This window comes from Hylobates moloch, unplaced genomic scaffold (genome assembly GCF_009828535.3).
Source record: "Hylobates moloch isolate HMO894 unplaced genomic scaffold, HMol_V3 SCAFFOLD_7, whole genome shotgun sequence".
In the NCBI taxonomy this organism is placed as follows: Eukaryota; Metazoa; Chordata; class Mammalia; order Primates; family Hylobatidae; genus Hylobates; species Hylobates moloch.
In genome coordinates, this window is record NW_026652282.1 from 32,705,615 (window position 1) to 32,731,483 (window position 25,869).

Consider the following 25,869-nt stretch of genomic DNA (forward strand, 5'->3'; position numbering starts at 1 on the left):
AAGAGAGCTTGATATGTAACTGTGCCTGTGTAGCCTAAAGCTATGAATGGTATCTTCCATAAATACTGTAGTAATCAATTGTATTACAGCATCGCATAGGTTTTACAAAAGCTTTGGAGAATTTGACTGTAGGAATATGTGATTTAACAAAGATGAAGGGAATTATTTTTCATTTCTGAGAGTCTGAATGAATGAGCAAGGCTTTTGGAGCTAGGCAAAAATGAGTTCACATCCCAGTGCTGCCATGTTCTTATCGTATAGCTTTAGGCAGAGGCAGAACAGGCAGAGGGAAAATACAGAGGGTGGGCTGAAGGGGGAGGAAGCTAGGAACCCTCCCTAGGGCTAGTGCACACTGGAACGTGTTCCTGGCCCCCAGTGACTCCTACAGAGGGGATGAGTTTAACAGGCAAGGAGCTGCCTACTCTCACTGTGGGCCTTTGGAATCTTAGCAAGAGGAGACCCTAGACCACCATGGACACTTGAGTTGTCAGGGAAAGCTACTTAGAGAAGTGGTAGCAGTAGAACTCCAGCCACAGGCAGAGCACAGAGGGTGTCCTGTGAGAGCAACTGTAGTGGAGCATTGTCAGAGATGTGCATCCCCCTAGGCTAGAATTGCTTGCATAGGATAATTTAGCCCTAAGGGAACTTTTGGACCTGAACTCTGCAGGGCAGTCTTACCCATGAGACAGGACTAGTCCAACCTGGGCACCTCTCAGTCTGCTGGCCTCCTGCAGGGCCCCAGCCTGGCCACAGCTACTTGCAGCACAGCCGCCAGGTGCCTCTTGGAGCTCACATTATAGCTGGTGGACCACACCTGACTGGCAGAGTGCTCCAGCAGAGTGGCCTCTGAAAACACATAACAGCTCATTTGCACCCATGGCCACCCTCCACATCACTATGCTGGTGCATATATGCCCAGGCAGACCTAGCCTTCTCTTCCCCACCAGCACAATGGTACACCTGCACCCTGCCTTGCCACTGCTGCTGGAGTGAGTGCACCTCCTCCCCCCACCCCCAACCCCACCACACCACCATTGTCTTCAGAGCATTGGTAGGCACAGAGCCCCCCAGCCCCCACTGTCAGCACTCTGCCCCTGAGCCTGGGCCACCAGAGCAAAACTAGGCATAGAAAACAGTAGACTAGCCCCTAGCCTTGAGCAGCTGCTGCTGCCCGCGTGAACATGCACAGAGGGTGCACACAGTCCTGCACCCACTAATGCCCCCACCTCCATGCTATAACCACCAGCTGCAGGGACATGCACACAGTCCCAGCGGGGGCTCCTCACCCCCACCAAGCCATACTGCCACCACTGCTGCTGCAAATACATCAAGGCTAGCACCCCGGCCATGGAAATAAAAAGAATTATAAGAGACTACTAAGAATAATTATATACTAACAAATTGGAAAACCTGGAAGAAATGGATAAATTCTTATAAACTTATAACCTACTAAAACTGAATCATGAAAAAGATAGAAAATCTGAACAGATTCATAACTAGTAAGGACACTGAATCAGTAATCAAAAACCTCCCAACAGGCTGGGCGTGGTGGCTGACGCCTGTAATCTCAGCACTTTGGGAGGCCAAGGCAGGTGGATCACTGGAGGTCAGGAGTTCCAGACCAGCCTGGCCAACATGGTGAAACCTCATCTCTACTAAAAATACAAAAATTAGCTGGGCATGGTGGTGGGCACCTGTAATCCCAGCTACTCTGCAGGCTGAGGCAGGAGAATCCCTTGAACCCAGGAAGCGGAAGTTGCAGTGAGCTGAGAATGAGCCACTGCACTCCAGCCTGGGTGACAGAGCAAGACTCCATCTCAAAAGCAACAACAAAAAACCTCCCAACAAAGTAAAGCTCAGGACCAGATGGCTTCATAGGGGAATTCTACCAAACATCTAAGGGAAGATTAAGGCCAATCTTTCTTGAAATCCTCCAAAAAAATTTAAAAGATGGAATACTTCCAAACTCATTTTATGAGGCCAGCATTATCTAACAGGAAAGCCAAAAAAAAAAAGACACTACAAGAAAAGAAAACTACGGGCCAATATTCTTGAATATAGATGCAAAAATCCTCAGAAAATAATAGCAAACTGAATTTAACACATTGAAAGGATTATATTACCACAAATAAGTGATATTTATCCCTAGGATGTAAGGATGGCTCAACATATGCCAATCAATAATGTAACACATTAACAGAACAAAGAATAAAAATTACATGATTGTCTTAATAGATTCAAAAATTCAATTTTTTTATAATAAAGGCATTCAACAAACCTAGAATACAAGGAAATTCCCTCAACATAATAAAGGCTGTATATGAAAAGTCCACAGCAAAAATCATAGTCAATGGTGAAAAACTGAAACTTTTCATCTAAGACCAGGAACAAGCAAAGATGCACACCCTTGCCACTATTATTCAACATATTTATCAGAGCAATTAGGCAAGACAGAGAAATAAAAGCGCCTAAGTTGGAAAGGAAGAAGTTAAATTGTCCCTATTTGCAGATGACATGATCTTATATATAGAAAGCCTTAAAGATGTAACCAAAATAAGAATAATAAGAAGAACAAATAAATGAATTTAGTAAAGTTACAGGTAAGAAAATCAATATACAAAATTTAGTTATGTGTTTTTTTTTGGAGACAAACATCTTTATTAAAGACACTACCAAAATTTTGGCAAACATTTCAAAACAAATTGGTAAACATAATGCTTCCCTTTTCAACTGGCAGCACTTTGAAAAGACAATACAATAAGACAATACAACTTGAATCAACATTAGTTCAAAATCTTTATATTTTTGACCACATAACTTATGTTCCCACATGATAAAACAAGTAACAGTTTAAATCAATGTCAACAGATAAACTCCATGAAATGAAAGTTTGTGCTGTTTGATGAATCACAGTATGTTATGGTTAAATATATCCACTTTTTTTTATATTCCTGGCACCAGGATGAAAAAAAAATCTTTAAATATACATCTTATGTAGGTAATAGCTTCTTTGCATATCTCTCTTCAAAAAATACTTTATAGCACTATATAAATAGGTTACCTACACATTTAATTTTATAATTTTGTCCCAAAAGTATAGATCTGTTTCATTTTCATGACATACCAATTTTTGCCCAACATTAATAAAGCTGACAAACTCATTGAAATGGAAATGCTTTTGTCTTCCACAACAAAAGTAGCAATTTGATAAAACAAACAAACAAACAAAAAAAAAAACACCCTACAGTAACACTCGTCAGTTGTTTAACCTGAGCGTTTGGCCTACTAGGAGTAGCAGCTTTTTTTCCTTCATGCACGCTCATATCCACACCACCTCTGCACACATACAGATCGAGCACACACTTCCAGATGCTGGTAGGCCACAGTATGCTTCCCATTGCTCTAATCAAGTGGGAAGCAGTGTAGCTAATGATTAACCACACTATGTACACAACTAGCAAACACCTTAAGGCAACCATTGCAATGGGGGGTTAACTTGTAGGGCGGATTTAATGTTCTAGATCAAGTCAGCCTGTATATACATATGTGTATGTGAATCTATACACATACACCTTTCTTTTTTTTAACCCTCCAAGACAATGTTTTTTTTTTAATTTTGTGCAAATTTCTAAATATTCTACCATTTAAGGCAAAGAGTTTGCATTAAGAAAGGTCAGAAAATAGGCTTACGTTTATCCAAAAGCATTTCACCTTGCACACTACTGTTGTTGTTTTTTAAACACATACAACTTTTAAGTGTGGACACTGGATCCCCAATATCTAAAAAATCATTTCTAATAACAAACACAAGTTTTTGAGGAAAAAAACTGATTTGAAATATAGACAATGGATCCCCAATACCTAAAAAAATTATTTCTATTAACAAACACAAGTCTTGGGGGTGGGGTGGTGGGGAGGACCAGAAAGAGCAGCTTCGAAATGCAGGGAAGCAAAATAAAATGGAAAAGAAAAAGTAACTCAGGTTTACTAACACTGAAACTTTCAACAGCCAAAGTTTCACCTTTTTAGACTCTAGAGCAACTCATTTGGAATTTTAAATAAATAAGCTTAAGTTTATTCACATCTTCTGGTCCAAGCAGAGTTCTAGGGCCATGACTCTGCTTGCTGTTGGTCAAATTCACCTATTAGCCTTTTGATGTGAGCCAGCTTGTTATAAAGATATTCACATCTGTATTTTTCTTCATGGTAATTGGGACTAGACTGCTTTATCTTCTGATATTCTTGTAAGACTTCTTCATGAACATTCTGATACTCTTTTGAGCCTGGAGAAAGGCGCTTTCTTTGTGCATCTAGTTTGATAAATCTTCTAGCTACAATCTCCATCCTGGCATGCAAAGCTCTGTACTCATCATACTCTGCATTGAAGTCATCCTTATGATTCTGGCGTTGCTCATAGGAGACGATAGCGATATATTTTATCAAATAATCTGGGAGTTCAATTGTTGAAGGTTCCATGGAGGCAATGCAATCCTCTTTAACTCCTCCACTGGAATTTGGACTGGAGTTATTTAGCTTGGCAATTTCCTCTTCTCTCTTAAGATCTTCCTCCTTTTCCTCAATAGTCTCAATGTCGTGCTTTTTTATTTGGTCCTTTTCCTTATGTTTTTTAGACTTCTTTTTGGACTTTTTGTGAGACATTGAATGGTTTTCTTCCATAGGCTTTGGAAACTTTAGTAGAACTGAACCGGGGGTAAGGTTTCCAGAGAAGTCCTAGAGATATATTTGTCTTGCTGGTCCTCATAGATACTATCGTTTTGACTAAAACTGTCAACAGGTATGTCTTGAGTCCCCCGGCCTTCTGGAGTGCTAGGGGAATTGGAGTTAGAATTTACAATCTGAGGAGGATGTGAGACCGGCAGATAGGTTGAAGGCAGCGGTGGAGGGGTGGGGATGGCAGCAGCTGCAGGGGGCAGCGGGAGGCCTGCAGCAGATTTTTCACTGGTGGGATTCAAATGACCATTTAGTGTTGGTGGTACTCTGTTCGTCAGGTGAGATATTCGGGCTTTTTTATTCATTAAAGGATCAATAAACTCTGAATCCAAAAGCCGTTTCTGAGGAGAAGATACAGCGTCTCTCCTAGAACATACAGGAGATTCTGAACGGCTGGTGCCTACAGCATTCTGAGATGGATTTAGTTTTCTAGAGAGCACTGACTCCAATGACCGTCTATTTCACTGTATCCAGGCCAGTCTCTTTGAAGCTCTTTAAAAACATAATCCTTTAAGGTATATGAGAGGTCCTTAGGATTCAGATTGGCTACCTGTTGCAGAATTGCTCCCAGGGAGTTCTTGTCTTTTTGATTGACACCATCTTTCTGGAGTCTAGCAAGTAGCTCCGGTTTCTCGTAGGCCTTCAGGGCCAGTAAGTGAATCACCCTGTCCCTGTATGGCCTCTGAGAGACGCTGCTGCTGCTATGTGTCTTTCGAATTGTATTTGCAGGGTTCATGGGGGTTGACCTTTTCCTCTCAGGAACTGTATCTGAAACAGCTTAAGGTGCTTTCCGAATTTGCACTCTTTTCCCTACATATGGTCCACCGGGTTTGATAACTTTTGTGCTTCGGTTGCGGGATTCCTCCTCTGCCTGGGTCATTCTTTCTCGTGTCATCTGATACGAGTCGTTTGTTGCACACACTGTAATTTTATCTTGTATAAATCCCAGGCAACTGAGCTGGGAGGCTCCAGAGCCCGTGGAGTCCTTGGAACTGAATTGAAGGTCGAAAAGGAATTAAATTCTTGTGACTCTGGTAAGTCTCGAGCGCCCGGATCGCCGTCTCGGTGAGCTTCACATGCAGTACGGTGATGTTGTCCTGCCCCAGCCGTCCGCACGACAGCCCATAGCACTGCTCCTCCCGCAGGCCCGCTGCCCACCCCCCGCCGCCATCTTAAACTCTCAGGGGTGCCGCTGCCGCCTCCGCTCCGGCTCTAGCCTCCACTGCGGCCACGGCTGCTTGGGCTTCTGCGGCCGCGGCTGCTTGGGCTTTTGCAGCCGCCGCCACTGCTAGGGCCATCCCGCTGCTGACGTACTGCCATCTTAGTTATGTTTTTATACACTAACAATGAACCATCTGAAACAAATTAAGAAAATAATCTCATTTATAATAGTATCAAAAAGAATAAAATTCTTAGAAATACTTAACCAAAGAGGTGAATGACATGTACATTGAAAACCATATGCTATGGTTTGTATGTAGTTTGTCTCCACGAAAATTCATGTTGAAATTTAATTGCCAGTGTAATGGTATTGGGAGGTAGTAACTTTAAGAGGTGATTAGGTAATGGCTTTCTCACAGGAGTGAGTTCTTGGTCTTGTGAGACTGGATTCGTTACCATGAGAGTAGGTTGTTATAAAGTAAGGCTGCCTCTCGTGTTTGGCCTCTTTGCATGTGCCTGCTTCCCCTTCCAATTCTCTGCCATGTTATGACACACAAAGCCCTCACCAGAAGTTGGCCACATACAGCCACCTGATCTTGGACCTCCCATCCTCTAGAATTGTGAGCTAAATAAACCTCTTTATAAATTACCCAGGTATCTGTTGTAGCAACAGAAAACAGACTAAGACAACATATAACATTGATTAAATAAATTAAAGAAGCCATGAATAAATGGAAAGGTATCTCATGTTCATGGATAGGAAAAATATTTTTAAGATGTCCAATAACTCAAAGCAATCTATAATTCAATGCAATCCCCATCAAAATCCTTATGATATTTTTTACAGAAATAGAAAAAAAATCCTAAAATTCATATGGAACCACCAAGAACTGAATAGCAACATGAAAGAACATTATTTCTCTTTGTTCTTCAGAAAAATAGAACAAAGCTAAAGGCTTCATGTTTCCTAATTTAAAAATATAATACAAAGCTATAGTAATAAAAAAACAGTATGGTACTGGCATAAAGACAGACATATAAACCAATGAAACAGACTAGAAATCCAGAAATAAACCTGCCCATATATGGTCAACTACGAAGAATAAACAATGCAAAAAGGATACTCTCTTCAATTAAGGTGGTGGGAATACTGTATAGCCACATGCAAAAGAATAATCAGATCCTTGTCTTGCACCATATACAAAAATAAACTCAAGATAGAATAAAGACTTAAATGTGAGACCTGAAACTCTAAAACTCCTAGAAGAAAACATAGAGGGAAAGCTTTATGACTTTTGTCATGACAATTATTTCTTGGAATTCTCACTTTGTGAGAGTTAGTGGAAGTCAGACCTTACTTCCTTTTACATAATTGAAAATACCACATTCAGATTTTTCACAACATTCCTTGCAGCTAGGATGTGAGTGCATGACAACATTCTGCCAATCAGATGCTCTTGTCAGTACTATCAGACTTTGAATTGAAGCTAACCATGCCAAATATCTGTGGCTATGGAGATTCACCTTGGGTGGAAAGTTTGGCTGTCTCAAGATCAAATTCCCAGGGAAGTAGAGACAGGGTCTTACTGGCAGCATGAAATGTCCAGTACTGTGGTAGTTCTGACACAAACTATATCATCTGTTACATAGTGACAGTGGCAACTGAGTACTCAATAGGCTTTTATGTGGGGTGATTTAGAGCAATATTCCCACCCCTTAGCCTCTGCCCAGCTTTCCAGCCCTCCCAGAGTTTCAGTGAGGTACACAATTTTCTTTTAATAAATTCCTTTTCTGTTTAAATCAGCAAAAGTTATTTTCAGACTGGTATAACCTCTGATCTTTGTAAGTGTCCAGGGTTTCTCTTTTTTCCTGATCTTCGTTGTTCTAACTTTTTCAGTTTGAAATTAATTTTCTTCAATGAAAAAATAAGATAAAAGAGATGGAATAGTTTTTCCTTCCTTCTATCAACTTATGGAACAACCAATACTCCTGTAACTTTTTGTCTCTTCTTTCTCAGAGAATAAAAGAAAGGAATCGTGTCTTGTTTTTGCATGTTTACTTAATAATCCTAAACTCTCTCTGCCTTTCTGATGCCATTTTTGGGCTTCATGCCATTCTTCCAATTCATATTTGGTTAGTTGCTTCCATCTCGTCTTTGTGTTTTTAAGATCTTTGTCTTTCAGCAAATTCTCTCTGCAACTTCAGTGGACTCTTCAGCTGCCTCTGTATTAGGCAGGAACTCAACTCGCCCTGAGTTTCTCCAAAAGAGAACTGATGGGTTGAAACCAAGAGATCCTGGCATGGCTTACACTAAGCGCTAAAATAATATGTGAAATTTTTCTCCCTTTCTCCTGCCTCCTCCTCCTCCTTGTCCTCCCCTCACCCCAGGTTGGATTCATTCTAAGGTAGCCTTTTTCTACAGTTTAGCAATCTTCATAGAAAAAGAGTGTTTCTCTGTGGACACATAAAGGGGAACCACAGACACTGGGGTCTACTGGAGGGTGGACGGTGGGAGGAGGGAGAGGATCAGGAAAAATAACTGATGAGTACAAGGCTTAATACCTGGGTGACAAAATAATTTGTACAACAAACCCCCATGACATGTGCTTACCTGTATAACAAACCTGCACATGTACCTCAAACTTAAAATAAAAGTTAAATTTAATAAATAAATAAAATGAAGAAAAGGAGTGTTTCTCTCAAGATTTTGACTCTCTTTGGCCTAGTTTTGGTCACATGCCCATTCCAGAACCAACCTGGTTGGCCAAACTTTGGTCACATGCTTATGCCTGGGAACATGTTATGAGAGTGGGAAAGAAGTGATTCCCCAATGAAAATTAGGGTGTTGATGCCAAAGCAAAGGCTGTGGGCTGCTGGGCAAGCAAAATCTTCCCAGTTTGTTTGAGTGTTTCACCCCCACACTTACAAAGTAACTGTCAAAGAGTTTATTCTTGTCTGTGAGAATTTTGAAATAACTGCTTCCCAAATATGAGCCCAGATATATCCAGGATCTACGTCAGACAATGTGTATGACAACAATGTACTACTCTTCCTATTCCTAACACTTCTGAATCACCACCATCACTACCCAGTTTTTCCTTGTGGTTAATATTAAGTCAACATCAGTGGTTCCCGTTATTCTTGCTTTCCATTGACAGATAACACATTTATTTGGGGTAGACAACAATGTATCAGGTAATCTGTCTTTAGTACAATGAGATTTCTGCAAGTGCCCAGTGGCTAAAACCCTCCCTCATCACTGAACCAGTTTTGCTATAATGCTAAGCTAATTGGAAAGCATTACAGGTAAAAACACCTCAAAGTTCTCAATGTCCTCCAAGTTTTACTTATCCTTTTCCACCAAGAAGGAAGATTCGATAAAAAATTTATTTTCAGTTTTTCCATACACTAGTATGTGACCTTAAGCAAGTCTTCTCTACTTTTTAGCATCTCAGATTTTAAATCTATTTTAGAAGTTGGTTGTAAGCTAAAGTGTGGTAAAAATATGATAAAATAATTAAAAAATAAGAAATTATAAGATCTTAGCTATACTTATTAAACTGTTTTAGTTCGAAATTCAAATCAAGCAAATTTGGACAATTGATTGGCTCACAAAACCAAGGGAATGACAGGGAAATAGCTAAGCAGAAAAGACAACAGGAATTAGGAACTTGAGTGTTGTTAGAACAGTCTCATTCTGTTTGTATTCCTCTAAGCCTAGGGGAATATGGCTGCCTCACAATTCACAATGTTCTCCATCAAAGGGAAACTGAGACATATTCCACTGATTCAATTTAATAAGCTCCTACTATGTAACCGTCATTATTCAAGGTGATACACATATATCAGAGAGCAAAACAACGTTCCGGATCCTCACATAGCACCCAGTCCAGTGGCCATAAATTTAAAATTCTAAGGAAGAACTCTCATTAGCTCTGTTTGAGTCATAGGCTTACTCCTGGGCCAATCAGTGATGGTCAAGTGGAGCTTGATAAATGGAATGGTCTTATCTCTAGAAATTTGGATTCAAAGAATGGATCCTGTTTAACAAGCCCTCCCAAGTGATTCTGATTTAGGTAATTATTGAAAGAAACAGAAAAACACTTTTCTTTTGCACAAAGGCACTATCATTTTTTGGCATTATCTTAAAAAGTCACATTTCTGTCTACATACCCTGATGCTAGTAGCATGCTATCCTCCAGTAATACTTTCTTGTACCTTTGTATTAAGGGCCAAGCATGACGATGAATGAAGAACTATACAGTGAAAATAGCAACAACCACATTGAAACAATTGTGGACTTTTATAAAGAGCTGGCATGAGGCAGCAACTCAGGCATGGGGAAGCTCATGGAAAAAATAACTTTTCTTTAACACGTGTGACAAGTGATGAAAAACATACTTTAGGTCTTTAGAATTTCTGCAACAGCTTTTTCTTTTGGTCATGCTACATGTTTATGGAAGCCTAATTTGCATGGAAATTTGTTGAAGGTGGAGATCAATTTAGTCTCATAGGATGACTTCTGAAATTCAATGTCCAAGTGCTTGATAGGAAGAATAATCCAAGGCATTGTAGGCAACTGAGTCAAAGCAAACATACTCAGGAAGGGCCACTTTCCCTCTCCAGGGGTATGTCCCTGCTAGGCGATAGAGAAAAGGTGCATTTTGGTTGTCAGCCAGTTGCTAATTTCATTTGCATGCTATGAGAGTTTTGCATGTCTGTAGCCCAAGTGTGGCTGAACTGAAAATATGTTAGGGAAACAGAATTCATGAAAGGAAATTGAGTAAGACTGGATTGGATGGCAAAGAAAAGAGATTTGATGAAACCTCTTGTCTCCTTTTTCATTTCTAATTATGGCATTTTGAAAGATCTGTCAGATTACGTTTGAATAATTTTAGTAGGCATTAATCACAAAATAGTCCAAAAGACAGAATTTGCAGTGGTATAATTATTTTCACCATTTCTTACTTTAAACTGCTTTTTATGATGAATTCATTTCAAAGAAAATTTCATTTGGTTTTAAGTCATAAGACTTTTAAATATTTGTTCTGCCTTCCCAGAAAAATAATTGTTCAACAATATATGGTTTAAGTTCTTCAGATATCACATTTGACTTAATTAATGCATATGTGTATAAAATGAATGTGCATTCTATCCTATTTGAGAAAACACAAACAACATCTTTGAGCACTTACTCTGTATGGGAGTCTGTGAGGCACTGGATCAGGGAGAGGGCAGAGAAAAGGGGCACAATGTGAATAAATCAGTTCCCATTCATAAGGACCCTTTAACACAATGGAAAATACAGATGTATAAAAACATAAATGACTAATTGATAAATGCAAAATAAAAAAGTATTCAAGAATGCTGAGTATGTAAAACTCTGTGTATGTATATTTATATATTTATGCAGAAATATAGCATTAAAAGTGCTTTCAGTCATGATTCTCAGAAACAGACTCTGAGAAGATGATTGGCATGCAACTGATTTATTAATGATATTCCTGGAGGACTTGGGGGACTGCTAATGGGAATGAGAGAAGCAAAAAGGAAAAGATAAAATAACAAGTCAAAGTACCATTTTAGATCCAGTCTCACAGAGGGTAGCTTCAGCATGATATCAGGAGTAAACTCTGGAGTGTAAGTTACCCTTCAGAGTTGTCCGAATCTGAATCAAAGAAGCTGTGATTTCATACTTCCACATCTACAATCACTGAAAAGCAGTTCCTTTAGCCTGAGTGGCATTTTCCTCCTGAAGAAAAGCTCCAGATGTTGGCCTGGTTGTTGAAAGCACACCAAAGTGAGGAAAGGCCACGAAAACTAAAAAGTGATCCTTGTGCCCTCCACAGCAAATGTGGAATATTTTGCCTAATTGCAAAATATACATTATCTCTTTTTGTAAGTCATTATCATACCATGATATTTCACCTGCTAAGGGGTGATACTTTCATATTTTCATGCCCTACTGTAGGCATTTAAAACATATAATACCTTAGAGTAGATATTTTAAATGATTTACTGTTGAAGTAATAAGTTAATGAAAAAGTTAATACATAAAAAGGTAAAAGTCCTATTCTGGTAATATGAAATTTTCCTTGGAAGCCATATAGATAAAATAAGAGACTATAGTTCAGGAATTTACAGAATGCATTATTTAAAATCTTTCCTTTAAACAGTAACTGCCTCATAAAAAATGCATCTCATAACAATCATTTTCAAAACCAGATGCTTTCTGGTGGTTTTCTATTTTGCCTGAGTAGAAACTCTGCCATGTACATGGCAAATCTCCATGCAGGGAGATGATTTTTGGTTTCAATTGTTGATCCATTTTATACATATTTATGGAGGGCTTAGGAGTCCTAGATGTTCAAGGACATCTGGTCCCTCTTCTGAAGGATCACCCAGAGTAGGAGGGGCTGCAGCACCCACAGCAGATTAATTCTAATCAGAGGAGGTGGCATACAGGATGGACCCTCACCTGAGGGCACTTAGGGTGAGCTACACAGGGTCAGTATTTGAATGCTAAATTTGCATTTTCCAGGTGAGGAAGGAGGGACAAAGACATTCCAGCTGAGACGTTTTCCCATTTGAAGGCAGAAATAATGATAGCTAGCTAATATTTATTGAGGGCTCTCTTTGTGCCCAGCACTGTGTAATATGAATCAACATAGATTTGTGAAAGACCATGGGATTTTGCGGCAATGTGACTAAAGTAAGTAGAATCTGATTGTGAAGAGTCTCGTGGAATGAGGTTCATAAATGGTGTCAGAGTAATCAATATTATTAATGAACTGATTTCCTGGGGTAATGAGAAACTCCTAACAAGAAACAGAATCATCCCTTGCCTTTGGGAGATCATTACAAACATGCATCTACCTTGGACACAAAAGACTATTCACACCCATGACCCATGGCCTTAGAATCAGAAACCATTAAACACGAATGCTCATGACTATCTGCCTCAAATACAGCAAAACAGAGGTTGGAACAAAGGTAACACTCATGACCTTGATCTTATTAACCCCAATGATTGATTTGAGCACTCTAGAATAACGCTTCTCAACCTTTAACATGCATGTAGATCATCTGCAAATGTTGTTTAAATGCAGATTCTGATTTATGAGGGGGCCTAAGATTTTGTACTTCTGACACGTTTCTGAGTGATGCTGATGCTTCCAGTCCATGGACCACACTTGGAGTAATAAAACTCTAGTTCAGTGGTTCTCAGTACAGGATGCACATTTGAACCACCTGGGAAGCTTTGCAAACTACTGAGGCCTGGATTCCACCCACATAAATTCTGATTAACATGTCAGGGGTGTGTTCTGAGCATTGGAGGTTGTTGAAATTTCCCAGGTGATTCTAATATGCAACAAAGAATGAGAACCACTATAGTTAGTTATAAATGCACAGGTAAACTATCAAGGGTATATTTGACATGTCGATAAAGCACCGTTGAGAGGAGAAATAATTTTATTGAAAAGATGATTTTGGAAAATGGAAAGAGTATCACTTCTGATTGGAATAGAATACTTAGCAAAGTTAAACAAAATTACCAAGACTTGCAAATGATGTTTCATATTGCAATGGTCAATCATTCAGACTTTCTATTAATAACTTGGCAATTAGGATTGAAAGTGTGTGCTTTAAAGTTTTACATATATCATAATATCAAAATCTTAGTAAAAATATTTGTTCTATTTAAAAACGTAATGTCTGCTCATCATAGAACATTTGAGAAATAAATCTCATAATTTCAACTACTTGAGAAATGTAATATTTTCATATATTTTCTTTCATAATATTTCATGCATTTTCAAAGGGTGTGTTGAGTTTTACAAAGCTGAAAATGCTGTACTTTTTATTAAAAGTATAATTTGTAATGGCTACTGTTGTGTATCTAGTATTTAATTATTTTTGTAAATCAATGCGGGACATATTATTCTTTTCTTTGGTAGAGTGGCTCATCATTGTACCTGTTACAGCAGCACATGAATAATTCAGTTAAATAAACTTTACTAGACTGCCATTCTCTATCATTTCTAAAGCAAATACCTATAGTGAGACCTCAATATGAAAATTATATGACTGTAAATAGTAGCAAAACTGAGCTGCAACACAGAAATATTTTTGTTAGCGGGTTGGGCTTTACGTTCCCTAGGCACAAATGGGGCTTAGACTAAAAGTACACATAGCAATGCCTTATCTTGCTTGGTTATTCAAACATCTACTTGCTAATTTGGATGCTGGAACTGCTGCTAAAGAGATATATAGAAATTGCTCAAGACCTGACAAATTATTTAAAATAGCTCAAACCAAACTACGGGAATAGTCTTTGGCAGAAAGGTGCAATCAGATTTGCTCTAAGATGTCTGAAGGAGGAGTCTTTCTTATCGTTAGCAGTAATTGAACAGTAACTCTCCTTATTTAGTTTGTTGGGGTGCTAGAGATGGCTTTAAAAAATTTACCCAGGCTAGCAGTTGGTAGCTTTATCACTTCATTAAAACTCCCCAAATACTTCATGTACATAATCAATGATGAGACTTTGAAAATGGTTTTATAATTATTCCTTTACTATTTTTAGTTGGATAATTTTAAGACTGTACGCTTATTAGATCTTATGTATCTTCCCATTCTAGAGGTTGTTATAATCCTAAATTTTGTGTTTATTATTTCCATTTATGTCTTTATACTTTATGCATACACATAAAATTTATACATATATATTTATTTTGCACGTTGATAAACTATTTATAAACACTATCATACTGTGTGTACCCTTTATAACTTGCTTTTTGATCAATGTCGACTTTTTTGAGATCTATCTCTATTGACACAGATAGCTCCACTCCATTCATTTTCATTGCTGTATAGTATTTCATCATATAACCATACTATACCACAACATACTTATCCATTTTGCAGATGAATATTAAAGGTGTTTTTGTCTTTTTCCTACAAAAATAATGTTGTAAGAATCTACTCATTTCTATGTATGAGAGTTTTTTTTTTTTTTTTTTTTTTTTGAGACGGAGTCTAACTCTGTCACCCAGGCTGGAGTGCAGTGGCGCAATCTTGGCTCACTGCAAGCTTCGCCTCCCGGGTTCACGCCATTCTCCTGCCTCAGCCTCCCGAGTAGCTGGGACTACAGGCGCCCACCACCATGCCCGGCTAATTTTTTTTTGTATTTTTTTAGTAGAGACGGGGTTTCACCGTGGTCTCGATCTCCTGACCTCGTGATCCGCCCACCTCGGCCTCCCAAAATGCTGGGATTACAAGCGTGAGCCACCGCGCCCGGCCGAGAGTTTCTTTAGGGATTATACATAGGATGGGAAATGCTGGGTCATAAGATTGGCCCATCATTCATTTTACTAGATATTGCCAAATTTTAAGCTAAAAGCATTGAAGCAATTTACAGTCTCTACCAAGAATAACAGAGAGGTTGAATTCCTTAACATCCTCACCAAGCCATGGTATTATCAAATATTTTATATTTTGTCAATTTGATGGATGTAAAATAGTATCTTGTAGTTGCTTTAGTGTTCTTCTCCTATTTTATTGCATTACTACTCTGTATATTAGTCAATTATTTTTCCTAGTCTATGAATTGATATCTTTTACCCATTTTTGATTGGGTTGTTAGTCTTTCTTATGTTAATTTACAGTAGCTTTTAATATAGTCTGATAACTAATCCTGTCAGTTGTATGTTATAAAAATCTCTCACAGTCTGTGTCTTGTCTTGTCTTATTTTTATGGTGTTCTTTGATAAATGGACATTTTGAATTTTAAGGTAGTTAAATTTATCAATCTTTCCCATTATTGTTTGTACTTTTAAGAATTCCTTCCCTACTTTGAATCATAAAGAGAATCAGAAAATCATTCTCTTTTAGTTTCCTTCTAAAACTTTTACAGTTTTGCTTTTTCACATTTGGATCTTAAAATATACTAAAATTGTTTTTGGTATGTGGTGTGAAGTATGAATTCAGTATTTTTCTATGTTGCTAAGTAATTGCCTGAATCATTTATTAAATATCCTTTCCCTACCTAACTGCAACGTACTTTATAGGTGGATTATATACTTCCATCATGAGGTTCATAATGTCTGGGTTATTCTATTTTTCTTTTTCTTTTTTGCTTTTTGTGAGAGTAGCAGACCCTGAAGATCACTGCCTGGATTCATTATATCATTAGGAGTCACGAGTTAGAAATATTCTAATTCTATCTTGCCTTCTTCATTTATTGCTGGAACCCTTCTAAAAACAGAACTCTTCTAATCAACTATTTGGTTACTTTGGCATACAGGCCATATAGGAAAGGCAGAATAAATGCTGGGTTCTTTCCTCTTATTACAAGCTCTCAAAATAATATGTTGTTTTCCTGGTATAGATTTTAAAATATTTGAAATATTTGATGTGTTGTAATTATTGTTGCTATTCTTACTGATGTCTTCTTTCTTTCTTGTAATTGTTTTTATTTTATAGCAAAGCTATATTTGCAGAGTATCAGGAGTCAAATAATTTCCCCATTTACCACCTTCCAAAGGCAATAATTTTGTATTCTTTTAGCTAATTCGTTTGGTATCTTTAAATAACCTGATTATTACTTTCTTTATTTTCAGTTTTCAGCATTATCTGCTGACTTCCACTTACTGAAGATGAGGATTTAGATCATTTCACCCTTCCAAACCTCCACCACACACACGCACCCATCACCTATCATCTTCATATAGTTACAGGATAATCATGATTAGTTCAATCTTAAGTGTTTTCGCTGACTATGTAAATACTATTCACAAATAAGCCCCAAATAACAGTATGGTTATTTTTTCCATTTTTGCACAACATTTTCTTTTACCTATAGTTAATAATTGCCATGTTTTTTTGCTTGCTCGGTTTCCCACATTCTTAGTACAAACTCAGTCTCCACCTCTATTAGTTATCTAAATCTCTTCCTAACCCATATAATGGATCAAGTATTCTCTCCATTTCAACGTCTTGAATAAGCTCTCTGAAGTCTTCAGGCTACCTCCAACCCAGTCTGCTGGTGTATAGCTGCCATTGTGTGATCTCCCCCATCCCTTAGCCTGTGAATTTCTGTGGCCTCTTTCGTTGCATCCACTATTTCCTGTCTTCCTTATCTCCCTTTTCCTGGATTATTTCCTTATTTTGATGAAGCTCATCCTCTAGTACATTCCTAAGAACAAACACATAGGAAATAAATTTTTGAGACTTCACTTATATAAAAATATTTTCATTTGACTCTCACACTTAGTTGAAAATTGAATAGAATTCTAGGTTGAGAATCATTTTCACCTTAGAATTTTTGAAGGCATTGCTCCATTGCCTTCTAGCTACTGGGCTGCCATTAAAAGGACTGAAGACATTCGAATCCCTGGCCTTTTGAATATGAACAGTTTATTCCTCTCTCTGGATAAAGGAAAGATTATCTCTTTGTCCCTAAGGGCTCCAAAATTTAGTGATCATATGCCTTTGTAGGGGTCTATTTTTGTGAATTTTGCTGAGCATTTGATAGGCCCTTTAATCTGAAAGGTCATGTCCTTCTGTTAAGGGACATTTTATTACTAGTTCTTTAACAATCTCTTTCTCTCAATTTTCTTTGTTTTATTTTTCTGTAATTCTTAATAATTGCATGTTGAACCATCTGGATTGGTTCTTTAATTTTTTTTTATCCTTACCCTATTATCTGTTTGTCTTATTGCTCTACTTTGTGGAAATTTTTCTCAACATTGTATTTTAAACTTTTAATATTTTCATAGTTTTAATCTTCAAAAGAATTGTTTTTATTCTCTGTTCCTTTCACTAGCACCCTTTTCTTATTTAGTAGATGCAATATTCTTTTCTCTCTGAGGATATTCATGAAATTTTTTAAAATTTTACTTTAAGTTCTGGGATACATGTGCAGAATGCACAGTTTTGTTGCATAGGTATACATGTGCCATGGTGGTTTGCTGCACCTATCATCCCATCTTCTATGTTTTAAGCCCCACATGCATTAGGTATTTGTCCTAATGCTCCCCATCCCCTTGCCCCCCACCCCCGACAGGCCCCAGTGTGTGTTGTTCCCCTCCCTGTGTCCATGTGTTCTCATTGTTCAACTCTCACTTATGAGTGAGAATATGTGGTGTTTGGTTTTCTGTTCCTGTGTTAGTTTGCTGAGAATGATGGCTTCCAGCTTCATCTATGTCCCTGCAAAGGACATAATCTCATTCTTTTTTATGGCTGCATAGTATTCCATGGTGCATATGTGCCACATTTTCTTTATCCAGTCTATCATTGATGGGCATTTGGGTTGGTTCCATGTCTTTGCTATTGTAAATAGTGCTGCAGTAAACGTATGTGTGCATGTGTCTTTATAGTAGAATGATTTATTATCCTTTGAGTATATACCCAGTAATGGGATTGCTGGGTCAAATGGTAGTTCTAGGTCTAGATCCTTGAGGAATCGCCACACTGTCTTCCACAATGGTTGAACTAGTTTGCACTCCCACCAACAGTGTAAAAACATTCCTATTTCTCCACAGCCTCACCAGAATCTATGGTTTCCTGACTTTAATAATTACATTCTGACTGGCGGGAGATGGTATCTCATTGTGGTTTTGATTTGCATTTCTCTGATGATCAGTGATGATGAGCTTGTTTCCATGTTTGTTGGCCATGTAAATGTCTTCTTTTGAGAAGCGTCTGTTCATACCCTTGCCCACTTTTTGATGAGGTTGTTTTTTCTTGTAAATTTGCTTAAGCTCCTTGTAGATTCTGGATATTAGACCTTTGTCAGATAGGTAGATTGCAAAAATGTTCTCCCATTCTGTAGGTTGCCTGTTCACTCTGATGGAAAAACATTCCATGCTCATGGATAGGTGGAATCAATATCATGAAAATGGCCATACTTCCCAAAGTAATTTATAAATTCAATGTTATTCCCATCAAGCTACCATTGACTTTCTTCACAGAATTAGAAAAAACTACCTTAAATTTCATATGGAACCAAAAAGGAGCCCATATAGCCAAGACAATCCTAAGCAAAAAGAACAAAGCTGAAGGGATCACACTCCCTGATTTCAAACTATACTATAAGGCTACAGTAATCAAAACAGCATGGTACTGGTACCAAAACAGATATATAGACCAATGGAACAGAACAGAGGCCTCAGAAATAACACCACACATCTGCAACCATCTGATCTTCAACAAACTTGACAAAAACAAGCAATGGGGAAAGGATTCTCTATTTAACAAATGGTGCTGGGAAAATTGGCTAGGCATATGCAGAAAACAGAAACTGGACCCCTTCCTTACATTTTATACAAAAATTAACTGAAGTTGGATTAAATACTTAAACATAAAACCCAAAACCATAAAAACCCTAGAAGAAAACTTAGGCAATACCATTCAGGACATAAGCATGGGCAAATACTTCATAATGAAAACACCAAAAGCAATTGCAACAAAAGCCAAAATTGGCAATTGGAATCTAATTAAACTAAAGAGCTTCTGCACAGCAAAAGAAACTAGCATCAGAGTGAAATTTTATTCTTTAAAATTATGTTATCCTTACAAATTCCGTTTGTCCTCCCACACTGCTATTTCTGTTTGTTTGTTTGTTTGTTTTGTTTTGTTTGACCTCCATCTTTCAGTCTGGAGGATTTCCTCGGAAAATTGCTCTCTTTGGTTTGTCTGTTCATCCTTAAATATGATGTATTCAAAAGCTGATTGGAAGCTCTATGGGAGTAGTTGGGTTTTGTCGAATGTGGGTGACATGGTAATGTGGTGACATAACTGGCCTATTCCCTTGGGGAACTTTTAATTTAATCATCCACAGAGAAGGACTATCCAATAACCTGCCTGGAGGTCACAAGTCTGACTGCCATTGCTACAGGAGCTGAGTGGAAGAAGAAATCTGGGAGATGCGGCATCTCAAATTTTGTCTATAAATGTTCACTTAATCCCCTAGTTTTCACACGGTACTTCTAATCTCAACTATGCCTGGTGTTCTCTGGTCCTGAAGTTCCTTGTCTTATCCTCTCCATAGACTAATCCCCAGTTGCTGCTTGAGTCTGGGCAGGACAGTCAAATGCTGCCCATAAGGAAGGAGACCACCCCTCATATTGTCTTATGCCCAATTTCTGCCTCCAAAGAAAGAAGTAAAAACTAAAAGGCAGAAATGAAATCCACAGGCAGATAGCCAGGTGCACGCCCTGGTAGTTAAAAATTAACCCCTGACCTAACTGCTTGTGTTATCTATAGATTCCAGACATTGTATGGAAAAGCATTGTGAAAATCCCTGTCCTGTTCTGTTCCATTCTAATTACTGGTGCATGCAGCCCCCAGTCACATACCCTCTGCTTGCTCAATTGATCACGACCCGCTCACGTGGACCCCCTTAGAGTTGTAAGCCCTTAAAAGGGATACGAATTTCTCACTTGGGAAGCTCAGCTTTTGAGACGCCAAGTCTGCTGAAACTCCTGGCCAAATAAAGCTCCTTCCTTCTTTAACCCAGTGTCTGAGTTGTTTTGTCTGCGGCTCGTCCTGCTACACACAGAGTGAGGGAGGTGTACTGGATTCCAAATACTTTGTACACAGAAGTTCACCCAATCCTGCTTTTAGCCCTGTCCTCACCCCAATTTTCAGGGCTCACTATTACTACCAGTCCTAAGCTTTTCAGGGTGCTGCTGGGTGGATCAGATTGGTTCTCAGCTTTCCTCCCTGCCAGTTTAGAAATTAGATTTCTTAGGTTTTCTGGGTCATTTACTGCTTTGTAGTTTCCAAATTGTGTTGCTGTTGTCTTATCTCCCATTATACTTATCCTTTTAGGTTTCTGTCTTTAAAATATCTACTTTCCTCTTATTTCAGAGGAGCTTTGGGAAAAAGCAAAGAGAAGATAATGTATTTCCAGATGCACAATTCCTTTTGGAGTAGAAACTCTTTGTTCTGTCTTCTCTTTGTTCTTTTGTTCTCTTGGTTCAGTCACTGATTTTCAAGAAATAAAATCATATTCCCATTGTACAGATAGAATATATTAGGGATAGGCTTTGCACGGTGGCTCACGCCTGTAATCCCAGCACTTTGAGAGGCCAAGGCAGGCAAATCACTTGAGGTCAAGAGTTTGAGACCTGCCTGGCCAACATGGTGAAATCCCATCCCTACTAAAAATACAAAATAATTAGCTGGGTTTGGTGGCATGTGCCTGTAAACTCAGCTACTTGGGAGGCTGAGGGGAGAGGATCACTTAAACCTGGGGAGGTAGAGGTTGCAGTGAGCCAAGATGCCACCACTGCACTGCAGCCTGGGTGATAGGATGAGATTCTGTCTTGAAAAGAAAGAAAGAAGGAAAGGTAGGAAGGAAGGAAGGAAGGAAGGGATAAATAAATAAACTCACTTTTCCAAGATGACAGAGTTGGAGGTGGGGCAGTAGCTCAGTATATCCGTGTTGAAGAAAAAGCCAATGCTGTAACACTATGCAGCTGTCACACGCCTGACATAAGTTACTCTAGCCTGCCTGCTCACTGCTTTGCAGTTGACCTCTACCAGTGTCGTGGCCAAGTAATAAAAGCCAGAGTTAGTTGCTGAATACAAAATGATCTGGCTAAAACACTTACATATTACTCTTTTTTGCAAAAGAAAAAAGAAAAAAATTGAACTGATCTGACCTAACATTTTTCATGATAATAACTATAGTTACCTAACCAAGCTGAACGAGCCTTGGAATTCATCTGAGAAAAACTACCAATACTAGGTTCTGGAAACTGGAAGCATGACAAATTTCTGAGTTGGATCTTTTAGAGACAGGATAAAAGCTGAGGTCATCTAAAATTTAATTTAGTGCCTGAAAGTAGGTCTCAAAATGAAAATGATGCTTTACTCTTTTGAAGCAGAATTTTCTGTATCCTGTGTCTCTTGAAGCAATTTACTGCATGGATTTCTCTTAGGTCAGCAGGATGGTTAGTCTGAGTTTAAGCCAAGCACCGTTCACAGTCAATTTCTGCTCAGATTCATTACTTTTGCAGCTAGCTGTCAGCCTTATTGCATCAGTAGGAGTCAGACTAATATTGCCAGCAGATCATGTCATAATTTGTTAATGAAACTATTCATTACCATTTTTTGCCATTTCTTTATTTGGGATATAATCTGTGTCTCCCTTATTTAAATGTGTCAGATATGCTGATGTTCTGTACAACTCAGTTGTATTCTCCTGACTTTATGGATGAAATGAACCTATATAACAAACCTGGGATTACACTATAAGAATGCCTCTGAGTTAATTATACTTCCTGTTAGCACAAGTCTATTCTAAAATGCACTTAATTGCATTTGCAGACATTTATTTTGAAGTTGGTCAGCATTGGTGGTTTGTGGCTTTGCTCTCAGGAAGAAGGGTGCCACATTTAAATTAATCAATAAAGAATAAATACACTTGAAAAGGAGTTTATGATTTGGTGTTCTTAGAGTGAAGATGTGGGAAGAGAAGTCCTGCAAATGTGAGAACTCGATTTTACAGAAAATTGAGTCTCGGGTAATTTAGTGACTTTCTCCCACAATGCTCAGTTATTTAATGGTGGAGCTAGGAGTAACCAGTTCTCAGGTGCCCCAGGCCCATTCCCTTTCTACTTTACTATGGGAGTAGGATCTTGCAGAAAAATTTTCTGAATGTAATTTACTTTTCATAAAATAATAATAATTAATGATTTGGTATTTTTAAAATTTTTGTTTAGAAATAATTTAAAACTTACAAAATAGTTGCATATACAATAAACATGACTTTCTTTCTGTAGTTTGTCTAAGACATTTAATTTATTAATTATTTTGAAAACAGTTAAGATAAATACCTAAATTTCTTACACTTCATTTGTAGATTGGATAAGTTTTTATTAGTTATAATAATATTTCAGTGTATATAAATATAAATATAGGTCTTCTATTAAGCTGAGCCATAATCTTAACATATATTATTTATAAATTTGGTTCTTATAAACTTTAGACAATATTCAATGTATTTAGATTGATAGTTTCACCACTTACACCAAGTGGGTACAGTTTTATGATGTCCTTGTTTCTCTGTCAAAGTGTTATTATAAAGTATAATACACATAACTTTCCACATTTATATAGATCAATTTTTAACATTTTACAAATGTATGTCACAGACACACAAACACACACTGAAATACCTGAATGAAGAGACAGACAGATGCAGCTAACTTCATATATTTCCCAAGAACAAGAATTCTGGGCCAGGCACCATGGCTCACACTTGTAATCCCAGCACTTTGGCAGGCCAAGGCAAGAGGATCTCTTGAGCTTAGGAGTTGAAGGTTGCAGTGGCCTATGACCAAGCCAGTGTAAGGCAGCCTGGGTGACAGAGTAAGACCCTGTCTCTAAAAAAAAATTCAAAGAAAAGTAAACAAAAGAAAGAAAATTCTCTTACAAAACCATAGTAAATGTATCCAATTCCAGAAATTTAACATTGATACCATGCTCTTTATTGTATAATATACAGTCCATATTCAGTTTTCACAGTTGTTGCAACAATGTTTTTCTGGTCATTCTATTCTTTTTCCTCCTAAATCTAATCCATGTTCATGTGTTGCACTTTGTTGTCACGTCTCTCTGGCCTCCTTTAATATGGACTAGTTCTCAGTCTTTGTGTTTCATGACATGGACATTCTTGAAGAACACAGGCCTGCTGTTTTGTAAAATATCTCTCAGTTTGAGTTTGTCTGATGTTTCCTCATGATTACAGTTGGTTTAGGTACTCTTCTGGCAGAAATGTGACTTAAATGGCTCTGTATCCTGTTAAAGCATCACAACAAGAGTCACATGATGTTAGCTTGTCCATTATTGGTAATAACAACTTTGACATTTGGTTAAGTGGCGGGCGGGGGCGGGGGGGTCTTCCAGGTTTCTTAGCAGGTTATTTTCAGCACAGCATGAGACGCAAGAAAGTCTACATGGCAGGAAGTACCTAAAATCCATTTGTGAGCTAAACTAGATGGAACGCTGGCATTAACTGGGGTTAGACAGGGTTCTTGGCAGTGCCAGCCAGTGTGATTCAGCCCTCAGCTTGTACTGTTCTCCAGCCCTCCTTCTCTTGCCAAACCCTACAGCCTGATTCAATGGCAATCTTTGATGGGGCCTGCTGAGTCACTTTCTTAGGAGCCAGTGCTATGTAGGTATTCCCTCCTCTAATAAAACTGTATTTACAAAAAAAGTGGGGGCCAGATTAGGATTGCTGGCTGTAGTTTGCCAGCCCATGCTATACAACAAACCCGTTTGTGATAAACAACAAAATAGATAAAAGCTAGTGTGTGTGTGAGACAGAGATCAATGATTGTTGAGTCAATAATTGTTGATGTTACAGTAAGTTTTTATCATATTTGGTCTAGTACTTACATGAGGGTATAGCTGAGCACATTGATTTAAATAGCCTCTGTGATGAATATGTGATTATGAAGAATCCGTCAAAAAGGCTAGTCAGGCATTGTTCAATGTTTTCAGCTCCAAACATCCAAGCCACCCCATGCAATTACCCACTGTTTGTCACTACTTTTTCACTCCAGCAGGAGAGTTTGTAGTTGAGACAGAGGTCTTTTGCAGTAGCTGCAAAGCCTAAAACATTTACTATCTCATTCTTTATAGAAAGTCTTTGCCAATCCATGTTTATGGTAACTTGCTGCAACCCTGAATTCACCTAAAGCTACCAAATATTCTAAACTTTTCACCTTTCTTTAGCATCTATTTGTCTTCTTATTTTTCCTTTTATTTTTTCTCACTCTCCATAGCTGAGCACATTGATTAAGCCCAGGCATTAGTATTATTTTCAGGTTATCTAGGTGATTTCAAGGTGCAGCCATATTTGGCAACCAGGGTGCTAAAGAGTGCTTCTCAAATTCCGGTGTGCAAATTGATCACCCAGAGTCTTGTTAAAATGTAGATGCTTATTCCGTAGCCCTGGGGTGTGGCTTGAAATTTTGCATTGTTAGCAAGTTCTCAGTTTAGATTGATGCTGCTGGTCCACAGAGCACACTTTGAGCAGCCAGATGCTAGTGCTGGTTTTCAATGCCTGGCATGCCCAGGCCCTGCCCCAGAGGCTTATGTCTTTGGTCTGGGATGCTGCCTGGACATTGAGATTTTCAGAAGCTCTGCAGGTGATTTGGATGTGCAGCAAAGCTTGAGAGCCTCTATGCCAAAGCTCATGATGATATGTCGATTTTAGTTATGTTATCAGTGGCCTTAAGGTGTTCCCTTTTTCTCATTCTCCCCCCAACGCCCACCCAGCCATTCCTCTCCTTTTCAGCTCCAAACATCCAGACGAAGGTGGGGATCAGGGTGAGCACTTCATCCTGTTGCTCTTGTCCACCTCTGAAGAGTGGGAGGAAGTTCAGGATGGAAACAGGAGACTCAGGCAACCTGGGTTTGGAAAGAACAAGTGCAGTGTTCTAGGAGTGAATTCAAGGGAAAGCTGGTTGAGATAGAATGGGCGGGGGCGGGGAATAGCACGGAAAGTTGTCACAGCACAACCTTCCTCCTGTCTTGGGACTGAGGTGTGGGGGGTAGCGAAAACAGCCATGTACCCTCCTGAGTCCTGGAGACACCTGACAACCAAACCAGCTTCTAAGGGTTTTTCCTTCTCAGTATGCAGGGCAGCTTGGTTACTAGACATGCAAGAGAGACCCCCAGTGGCAAAGTGTAGAAGTGAAGTATTTTCCCAAAGCATTAAGACCACAAAGAAACATAAGGGTAGAGGATGATGGCTTCCAGCCCATTGTCTTTATCAAACTGATGCAGGGACAGAAAAATCAAATACCTCATGTTCTCACTTATAAGTGGGAGCTAAATGATGAGAACACGTGGACTCAAAGAAGGAAACAACAGATACTGGGGCCTACGTGAGGGTGGAGGGTGGGAAGAGGGAGAGGAGCAAAAAAATAACTGTTGGGTACACGGCTTAGTACCTGGGTG

At 38.6% G+C, this 25,869-nt stretch overlaps 1 pseudogene; it reads right to left on the reverse strand.

Moving 5' to 3' along the window:
* Window positions 1-4,043: 4,043 nt before the first annotated feature.
* On the reverse strand, window positions 4,044-6,051 carry LOC116811027 (RNA polymerase II elongation factor ELL2-like; annotated as a pseudogene).
* Window positions 6,052-25,869: the final 19,818 nt, after the last annotated feature.